Source organism: Microtus oregoni, unplaced genomic scaffold (assembly GCF_018167655.1).
Source record: "Microtus oregoni isolate MIOR12 unplaced genomic scaffold, Mior012 000077F_ref0000221, whole genome shotgun sequence".
NCBI lineage: Eukaryota > Metazoa > Chordata > Mammalia > Rodentia > Cricetidae > Microtus > Microtus oregoni.
In genome coordinates, this window is record NW_024544029.1 from 6,227,825 (window position 1) to 6,238,722 (window position 10,898).

General features: G+C 44.0%; 2 pseudogenes; both read right to left on the minus strand.

Moving 5' to 3' along the window:
• Nucleotides 1–4,994: 4,994 nt before the first annotated feature.
• Nucleotides 4,995–5,095, minus strand: LOC121441526 (annotated as a pseudogene).
• Nucleotides 5,096–7,115: 2,020 nt separating this feature from the next.
• On the minus strand, nt 7,116–8,246 carry LOC121441479 (annotated as a pseudogene).
• Nucleotides 8,247–10,898: the final 2,652 nt, after the last annotated feature.

Sequence of the window (10,898 nt, forward strand, 5' to 3'; positions counted from 1 at the left end):
TTAATTTTAACATAGTAAAATTACATATAACAAAACAGGTATCAAGCAAGAATTAGTTACAATATTTATATCTACTTCATCTTTTATCATAACTAAAGAAAACTATAACTATCTATTCTTTAACTCCATCAAAGACCCCAGAAAGATACAGTATTTTCTAAGTTAACAGGAAGTGCATTTTAAGCAACTTCCAAAACTCTAGAAATGACAGAGATATCTTGCTGCCTGGACAGTCACACATAGTTTTTTTTTTTTTTTTATAACACTGGAGTCTGCAGGCCCATAGTATCCAGCAGACTTTTCCACAAAGCAGGAAATTTGAAAATCTGTTTGCCTTGTAATGGCAAAGTGAGACAGTTCATTGGGGTTCCTGCTTTAGAGTTAAGAATAAAAGGGCTGGAGAGATGGCTCAGAGGTTAAGAGAACTGACTGTTCTTCCAGAGGTTCTGAGTTCAATCCCAGCAACCACATGATGGCTCACAACCATCTGTAATGAGATCTGGTGCCCTCTTATGGCCTGCAGGGACACATGTAAGTAGAATGCTGTATACATAATTAATAAGTAAATCTTTTTTTTAAAAAAAAAAGAATAGAAGAAAGGAGTTATGGAATTTGCCCTGTGCCTAAAGAAAGCCGGTGAGACCAGGCACATGTCAAGGGTGTCCCTGAACGGAGGTCTAGCAGAGGGGCCATTGCATGAAGCTGTGAAGTTGAAGCCTGGATTGCCTTGGAGAACCCAAGACATTAAAGGTGCCAGAGTTGTGGGATACCTGTCAAGGAGAGCTGCCAACAGGGAATGGAACCAGCTTGAGAAAGAAGTGTGTTGCAGTCAACAAAGCTGAATAGAGTTGAAGATCTGACGAGCACTTTGACATCAGACATTGAGATACAGAGTTTGGGGTTTGCCCAGCTGGTTTTCAGTCTTGCTTTGGTCCAGTATTTCCACACAATGTCCCTTCCCTATGTTTTGAAACAGTAATTATCTTAGCTAGGGCATCTATTGCTATAAAGAGACACTATTCAAACTACCACAACAGTGTATATCCTGTGCCTGTGATCTGCTTTTTGCTTTTGCTTTTCCAAGGGGATTACAGATAAGAGACTGCCATGAGTCTCAGAAAAGACTTTGGACTTTGAAACAAGTTTGAGACTGTGATAGACTATGAGAACTTTTGAAATTGGATTAAATTAACTTTGCATTATGTTACTGTTACAAGTTTATGGGATCCAGGGAGTAGATTGTGGTGGTTTGAATGTCATTGGCCCCCATAATCTCACTGGTAGTAATACTTTTTTTTTTTTTTTTTTTGGTTTTTTGAGACAGGGTTTCTCTGTAGCTTTGAAGCCTGTCCTGGAACTAGCTCTTGTAGACAGGGCTGGCCTCGAATTCACAGAGATCAGCCTGCCTCTGCCTCCTGAGTGCTGAGATTAAAGGTGTGTACCACCACCATCTGGCTGCAGTAGTGATACTATTAGGAGGTGCGGTTTTGTTGGAGTATGGTCTTATTGGAGTAAATGTGTCACTGTGGGGGCAGGTTTTGAGGTTTCCTATGCTCAGGATACTCCCAGTGTCTCAGTTGACTTCCTGTTGCCTGCAAGATGTGGACTCTCAGCTACTGCTCTAGCACCACGTCTGCCTGCATGCCACTATGCTTCCTGCCATGATAATAATTGCTTGAACCTCTGAAACTGTAAACCAGTCCCAATTAAATGTTTTCTTTATAAGAGTTACCACGGTCATTGTGTCTCTTTACAAGTAATAAAAACCCTAAGACATGATATGAGCTGGTATTTTATTTTGGTTTTTCAAGACAGGACTCAGAGGTCTGTTTCTCCCTCCCAACTGATGAGTTTAAAGGTATGTGCCACCACCACCTGACTTGTGAATGATATCTTACTATGGCTTATTTTGCTAATGATTAATTATGTTGAATATCTCTTTATATTCTTACTGCTCATTGAATATTTTATTGGGATAAATGCCTATTCAAATCCTTTTCTCATTTTAATAGTAACTCATTTACCCTTTTTATGATTGAGTTGAAAATGGTCTTTCTTTGTGGAAAACAGGATATCATGTATTCCAGGCTGGCTTTGAAATTACTATGTTCAAAGATGAACTGGAACTTTTGCTTCTTAAGCACTAGAATTTTGCCGAGCTGGAGATCACACCCAGGGCCTCAAACATGCTAGGCAAGCACTCTTCCCACTGCCCCATATCCCCAGTCATGCAAATGTTCTTTATATAGTCTGGGTACTTGTCAGATATATGGTTTGCAGGTATTATCTCCAATTTTATGGGTTTTTTTCTTGCTGTTGGTTCATCAATGCAAGAAGTTTAATTTTGATATAATCTATTTTTTTCTTTGATAGCTTTATATGACATGTATAAGAATGAAATGCATTTTAATTAAAAATATTTATATAGATTGGGTTCACAAATCATTTTCCTGAAGTCTCACATACCTTAAACAAAACCCTGTTTGGGAGGCTGGAGAGATGACTCTGGTTAAAAGCTCTCTGCTAATCCAGAGGACCTTGACTTTATTCCCAACACCCACTTGGTTGCTACAATGGGCTACAACTCCAGTTTGAAAGGACTCAATACCCTCTTCTAGTCCTGGTAGGTAGTGGATAAGCGTAATGTTAGGATCTGCGAGAAGTCCCATAGAAGACTACCATTCACGTATGCAATCAGCAAGAGCGTTTTATTAAAATTCCAACATGGCAATGATGAGAGAAGCCTGCAGGCTCCTTTCAAGGAAGATTAGGGGAATTCTATGGAGGTGAAGTTAGTCTGGGGGCTGATTGGTAGGTTTAAATAAAAAGCTCATGGGTTGCTATAGAATTGGCTGGTGACTTAATTCAGCTGCAGGGTGGGAGAAGCTATCTTTAGTTATCTTAAGCTTGCACAAGCTGTGGGGCACCCTCTGATTGGCTGCCCCTGGGTTGCAGCTTTCCCAAGAACTGCTTGCTCTCCTCCAGTCTGATCCAGTAAACTGAAACTGGTCTCTGGGAGGGCTACTAGCAGGACCTGTCATGGCCCTTGTCTGTCTCCCTGCCCTCTCATAAAATACACACACATACGTGTAGGCAAAACACCTATACATGTGCACACAAGTAAAAATAAATAAACCTTTTCAAAACAAAACTGTAATCTTGTTTCCACAACTGAGGAGTGGGGGAATTACAGTGTATCTTCTACAGGCTGGTGTTATGGTTTTACTGAAAAATGTTCCTCAAAGGTTCATCTGTTTGAACACTTGGTTCCAAGCTGGTGATGCTGTTTGGGGAAGCTACAGCAGAACTTTTAGGAGGTGAGGCCTAGATACAGGAAGTGGGTTGTCTTAGCCCTCTTACCCTCTCTCCCCCACTCCCCAGTCCTTATTCTCCTATGTTGTGAGGAAGTCTTAGCCACATACTCCTGCCCCTGTGGAGCCACCATGCCACTGTGCTTTACCCATTGCCACAGGGACCCAGACCTTAGCACAGCTGACTCCATGATGAAAGTACCATTCAGACCACAATCAGCATGTAAACCTGACAAAATGAAAACAAAGACCTAGTCCATCAAGTCGATAGTTCTGGGGAAGTCTCTAAATGTCTAACCTGCTTCATCCATCCCTAGCTGAGTGGACAACAGGAGAAAACACCAAGAATACACCAATCCACCAAGGGATCAGCTAGCAGTGAACCTAGAGAATGAACCAATTTCATAGTTAATATAAAGCCTTTGTCCAGTTTCTTCTACAGCTCTGTAAAACCCCTAGACAGGGATGCTCAACAGCTTTTTCCTCCCTTGGAAACCTGTCCCAGGAGTGTCTCTCTTTAACATCTCAATTTCCCTTAATTTGCCACTTTTCCTTAAATATCTCTTATATTTATTATTATTACTATTTTTTTTTTGTGTGTATGGGTGTTTTGCCTGCATGTATGTCTGTGAACCACTTGCATGCAGTGCCACCAGAGGCCAGAAAGTTTCAGATTCCCTGGAACTAGAGTTACAGATCGTAGTGAGGTGCCAGGTGGGTGCTGGGAATCGAACCTGGGTCCTCTGGAAGAGCAGTCAATTAACTTAACCACTGAGTCATCTCTCCAGCACCTCCTTAATGCTCTTAATAAAGCTTGCATTCCACATTGCTTCCCAAAGAGTCTGCATCTTTAACTTTGTTGGTGTGAGACAATGAATCTGAAGCCACTGTCCCAGATAGATCTTTGTTTGCTGTGAGTATTTGCCACCCTAGGTCCTTGGCTTTAAAAACTGGACCAGAGGGCTGGAGAGATGGCTCAGTGGTTAAGAGCATTGCCTGCCCTTCCAAAGGTCCTGAGTTCAATTCCCAGCAACCACATGGTGGCTCACAACCATCTGTAATGAGGTCCGGTTCCCTCTTCTGGCCTTCAGACATACACACAGACAGAATATTGTATACATAATAAATAAATAAATATTAAAAAAAACTGGATCAAGAAAGGTCCAGGTGCACTCAAAACTCAGCTATTGTAGGCCCTTGTCTTTTTGTTTGTTTGCTTGTTGTTTTGTTTTTCGAGGCAGGATTTCTCTGTGTAGCTCTGACTGTCCTGGAACTCACTCTGTAGACAAGCTGGCCTCAGACTCACAGAGATCCACCTGCCTCTGCCTCCCCTGTTGGCATTAAAGGTGTATACCACCGCCCAGCCAGCATTGTGGCCTTCTTATCAGAGAAATGGGAGCTTTGTTGCAGGAAGAAGTTTATTGTGACCCAGCACCGTCTTTTTATGGCAGTGGTTCTCAACCTGTAGGTCGCAACCCCTTGGGGTAGAACGACCTTTTCACAGGGGTTATGTATCAGATATCCTGCATATCAAATATTTCCATTACAATTCACAACAGTAGCAAAATTAGAGTTATGCAGTAGCAACAAAATAATTTTATGGTTGGTGGTCCTTGCAGCATGAAACTGTATTAGAGGGTCACAGCATTAGGACCACTGCTCTGTGGGAATTTTCTACTATTTTTTTTTATACAACGCTTCATGAGTTTGCGTGTCATCCTGTACAGGGACCGTGCTGATCTCTGTATTGTTCTGATTTTAGTATATGTGCTGTCTGTTACCATTCTTCTGGCCTTCTGTCACCTGGGTACCTGTCCCTTTAAGAGACAAGCTCCACCCACTCCCACCCCCAATTATTCCCCCTTCCCACCATCAGGCAAGCTGATTTTGTGCCTTCCCTCCATCTCAGCACTCTCTCTGTCCGTCCTTCTTCTGAAGAGGCAACCATTGCCTCTACCTTCCCTCCTTTCTCTCTCTCTCTCTCTCTCTCTCTCTCTCTTATTGCGGGAGGTCCTCCCACTCCTCCAGCCTATAGCTGCTGAGATACCAGCCCATTGGGGCATGGTCTCTCTCCCTTTAAAAAAGCGGCCACTTCCCTCTCCTCCTGGGACTGCCGCCCCTTGCCCCTCGTAGGACCAGCCTCCTCCCCCTTATATCTTTAGAAAAGAATAACACGGAGGCACTCAGTAGGAAGGCAACTGTTTGCTAGGGAAAAGAGAAGAGACAAGGGCAAGCACCCTCTTTTAAATTTTCTATTTTGTTACTTTATATGTTTGAGTGTTTTGCTTGCTCCTATTCTAACTACTAATATCAAGCTAAATTACATATGCCATTTCCCACCAGAACCTGGAAGTTTTTTTTTTTTTTTCAGAAATCATAAAAACATGCTTAGGAAATGGTCCAAGGGCATTGTGATTCTATAGGAGAAATGCCCAGGGAAAGGCTATCACCCTTGGTGAAACGCTTGTCCAGCATGTGTAAAGAACACTACACCAGCCGGGCAGTGGTGGCACACACCTTTAATCCCAGCACTCGGGAGGCAGAGGCAGGGGATCTCTGTGAGTTCGAGAACAGCCTGGTCTACAGAGCTAGTTCCAGGATAGAGGCTCCAAAGCCACAGAGAAACCCTGTCTTGAAAAACCAAAAAAAAAAAAAAAAAAAAAAAATATTCCACCAAGCAGTGTGTAAACTGGGTACAGTGGTGTATGCCTGCAGTCCTGGTATTTGAGAGGTAAAGGCAGGAGTTTCCCTAAAACAGCTGTCTTAGATGTTTCGTTCTCATGAGTAACGTGCTCTTCCTGTGTCTTGTGGAACTTCAGGTCCGCTCCTTCAGCGTTTCCAAGATCTCTGCACTTGTACTCTTCCATGTTGTTGTCTATTTTGGGAAGCCCACCACCCAGCTCCCTAAAAAATCACACACGGAGGCTTATTCTTAGTTATGAATGCCTGGCCTTAGCTTCGCTTGTTTCTTGCCAGCTTTCCTTATCTTAAATTATCCCGACTATCTTTTGCCTCTGGGCTTTTTCCTTTTCTTCAGTATATCTTACTTTTACTTTTACTTCATGGCTGACTGAGTAGGGTGGCTGACCCCTAGTATCTTCTCCTTGTTCCTTCATTGCTCCTCTCTTCCTTGGTTCTCCTTCTATTTATCCTCTCTGCCTGCCAGCCCCGCCTATCCTTGCTCCTGCCTCGCTATTGGCCATTCAGCTCCTTATTAGTCCATCAGGTGTTTTAGACAGGCAAAGTAACACAACTTCACAGAGTTAAACAAATGCAACATAAACAAAAGCAACATATCTTTACATCATTAAACAAATGTTGCACAGCATAAACAAAAGTCACACACCTTAGAGAATATTCCCCAACACATCTAGCACCATTTTATTTTAATATATGGAAGTTCTTTTTTTTTTCTTCTTTTTTTTGGTAAAGCAGAAGAAAATCTTAATTCTATTCAAACCCAGCCAGGGCTCTGTGAAGGTTTAAAGGTATAAAAATAACATCAAGACAGGAATAACACCCACATAAGTCACTGTGGCATCCAGTTTCTATTCACAAAGAAAAAGCTCCAGTCCATCTTTTAATTTTTTTTTGAAAAATTCCTGACATTACAGAACTAAACTGAAATGTATTAATATTCCACTCTTACATTTCCATGACAAACAAAAATTCATGAGCCAAAAAAAACCCCCAAAAAAGGAAAAGGGGGGAGAAGCTTATAAAACTAAATATGGATATCTCAGCATAACTGCTGAACAGAGAAAGAATTAAAACGCTTTTAATTAAAAAATTATGAGTGGATGATAAAGTGTGTAGAAACTGAAAATTTACAAACTATTTAAAACCTGGAATTGCTGACTGTTCAGAAACTACACAGATGGATCATGGGTGGTGGTGAACAGCAGAAAGGGATTATGGGTGAATCTGCACTGTTCTAGCTGCTCCCCATGCCACCTGTCTCCGAGGAAAGCCTGACATTGATTAGATACTGAGCCAGGCTGATGCTGGCAGCAGACCCAGTGATGGTGACCTGCCTATCAGTAGATCCTTACACTGGGTTTGCAATTTTGATCTGCGCCCCAGACATCTGACGAATCTCATTGATTTTGGCGCCCTGACGCCCAATTATGCAGCCAATCAAATCATTTGGAATGGTGAGTTCCTGAGAAGTAGTTTGAGCAGATGCATCCAAACCCCAATAGCCTTTCACCTCTGGAGAGCTGGATTCAATGCCACTGAATCCGGTGTTGCCATGGGTCATGGGAAAATGAGACTGTTGCATTGCCAATTGGTGCAGCTTGGTCAAATCTGGCTGTGGAATGGCATACTGTCCTTGAATGGTATAGGCCTGACCACCTGCAAAGATGACTGGAGAACTGGAGGGCTTGGGCCGGCACAGGATGGTCATGCCCTTGGGGGGGGGGGGGGCTCCAACATGACCACGCAGATCTGTTTGATACACTCAATGGTGGATTGCGGAATGCCAGCAATAGTGATTGCCCGCTCAGTTGAGTTGGGAAGAATATCCCCTGCCACCTAGACCTGAGCCCCTGTACTCTCTCTTATTTCCTTGATCTTGCAATCACCTTTTCCAATGAGAGAGCCACACTGACTAGCAGGGACCACGAGCCGTAAGGTAACTGGGGGTCTGCTGGCAGCTGTGCTATTGGTCATAGAGCTGCTTATGTCCTCTTCCAGTTTATCAATGATCATAGCAAAGGCTTTGAAGATGGCATTAGTCGGTCCACCCAAAGTGATAATTCTCTCAGGACAATTCCCTTCTGAGATGTTGATACGTGCACCACTCTCCTCGCGCATCTTTTTAACAGATTCCCCTTTCTTTCCGATGACACCGCCAACTTCCTTTCCATGCATAAGCAGCCTGATAGTAAGAGTGACATCTGATCCACCTTCAATCACACCGGTGTCCATGTCTAGTAGTTACAGGGAGCTGGACTTTTGAGTGGTCAAGTCTTTGGTCACGGGTGGGAGTGAATGCCAAAACTGGAGGCGCGAGTCGACTGAGGGAAAAAGGGGAGTGGGCGGGAAGGGGAAGGTCGGGAGACCGGGGGCAGAACAATAGGGGCGGGCGGGAAGGCGAGGGGGGCCCCAGTTGGCGGGCGGAGGGGGGGTGGAGGAGGAGAAAGGGGAAAGAGACCCCGGGGCGGGTGGAGGGTGGTGGAGGGCGGGCAGGCGGGCGGGAGGGGGCACAGGCTGTGGCTGCTCTGGCTGCTGCCTCTGCTGGTCTGGGCAATATTTGGAAGTTCTATGCACCATGTACATCAAGTCCTCAGAGGCCAGAAGAGGGTGCTTGATCCCCTGGAACATGATGTTTGTGAGCTGCCATGTGGGAACTGGGAATCAAACCTGGGTCCTCTGGAGGAGCAGGCTGGGCTCTTAACTCTCAGCCATCTCCCAGGCTTTGTCACCATTTTCACATTCCAAACAAACCGCATGTTTGGCAGGTAGACCAGATGGTGCGTGTGTGTGACCACTGTTCCCTGCATCAACCCCTAGCATTAGTCATGATCTAGCTTCTAAATCTCTAAATCTCTTCTGCATTTTTTTTTTTTCGAGACAGAGTTTCTCCATAGCTTTTGGTTCCTGTCCTGGAACTAGCTCTTGTAGCTCGAACTCACAGAGATCAGCCTGCCTCTGCCTCCAGAGTGCTGGAATTAAAGGCGTGCGCCACCACCGCATGGCCTCTCTTCTGCATTCTTAAGGTTAAGGTGTCAATATAATGTTTACTCCTTGTCTCCATGTACTAGTTTTACAACAGTTTCAAAGTTGAAACTCCTCCTCTGATAGGGAACACTAACTCTCATCATTAACTATTGACTAGATTTAGTGACTTCTTTCTTTTGATTTTCTTCCTGTTTTTTCCTTTCCTTTTTTTTTTTGTGTGTGTGGGGACAGGTTCTTTCTACATATCACTGACTGTCTTGTATTCATTGTGTAGACCATAATGGCCTCAAACTCACAGAGATCCAACTGCCTCTGCTTCATGAGTGCTGGGATTAAAGGTGTGTGCCGCCATGCCCAGCTAGAGACTTGCTTTTAATGAACAGTGGAAGTGATGGAGTATGACTTCTGAGACTGGACTGTGGAAGGCCTGCAGTGTTCTGTCTCCTCCCCTCTCCCTTGGGTCATCCCTGGACATCTGTTGTGTCAGGAAGACTTTCCAGCAGCCTCGTGGAAAGGCCAGGGTGGTAAGCAAACACATGTTGGTCAACACCTTGCAAGGAACTGGGGCATCCTATTGACAGCCATCTCTGTGTGTGTGTGTGTGTGTGTGTGTGTGTGTGTGTGTGTGTGTGTGTGGCAGGGGTGGGGTGGGGATTGATTCTACCACTGTTCTATATTGTCAGCCCAAGTGAGACATCTATGGGTGGTCAAGAAAGAGCTGAAGAGATGGCTTGGAAGTTAAGGACACTTGCTGTTTTTACAGAGGACCTGAGCTTGGTTTCTAGTACCATGACAGGCATCTTAAAATAGGCTGTTACCCCAGCTTCAGAGGATCTGATGTTCTGTTATGACCTTCACAGACATCTGCCCTCAAGTGCACATACATGCACACATGCATACACATGAACAAATAATCTTTTTAAAAGACTTCAGCTTGCATCAGCCAATGCCTTTATTGCTGTCTTACAGGAAATCCTCAGCCAGAAGCTGGTAGCCAAGCCTTTTGCAGATTCTTGACTCAGAAACTGCAACAGAAAAGTTTTGTTTGTGTTTATTTGTTTCAAGCCTCTGAGAAATAAAGATTCATATTATTACTTAACTTCCTTTGTAATGTAACTAAACTTGTTAGTGTAACAAAACTTGAACACATTACAGGTGCCACCCTTTGGAGTAAAGAGAACTAAATGACAGGGGCTATCATAGAAGAAGTGAACAGGTTACTTTACATATCACTATGGCAAAATATAGAACAGAAACAGCTACAGAACAGGGGTGGGGCAGGGGAGTGTACTTATTTAGGTTCATGTTTACCAAAAGATTTCAGTCTGTCCTGACAGGGAATGCACAGCCAAGTTCATGGCAGCAAAAGCTATGTGGGCATGGTAGAGCCTCCTCCATCATGTCCCCCAGGAAGCAGAGAACACAGGCTGGAAGCAAAAGCAGGCATAACTTTCAAAAGGCCCACTCCTAGTAGCCTGCTTCTGCCAGCCAGGCTCCACCCACTAAGCGCTCTACAACATTCAAAAGCAGTGAACCATGAGCCAGTGAAGAATATTCCAGACTCTAACTTGAACACTAGGCCTGTGACCGGGAATGGCTTTGAAGCAGCCAGTCAAGTTAATCTGTGGCAAATGGGAACAAGAGTGGTACCAGAGACAGGACGATTATGGGAACGAGAAAGAGCTTGCTTGGGTGAGACTGGCAAAAGGCAAAGGGAGCCAAGAAAATGGATGCTGTATGTGGGGGAAATAAACAGCCTGTTTTCTGTTGGAATTTTATTTTTATTGCTTTCAGTCACCAGTGCTTCTAACTGCTGAATACCAAAACAACGTCATTTCTAAGCTTTCTCTACCATGCAACTACTGTTTCTCTGGCTCCTCACATTGAGTCTCTTTCAGTTAA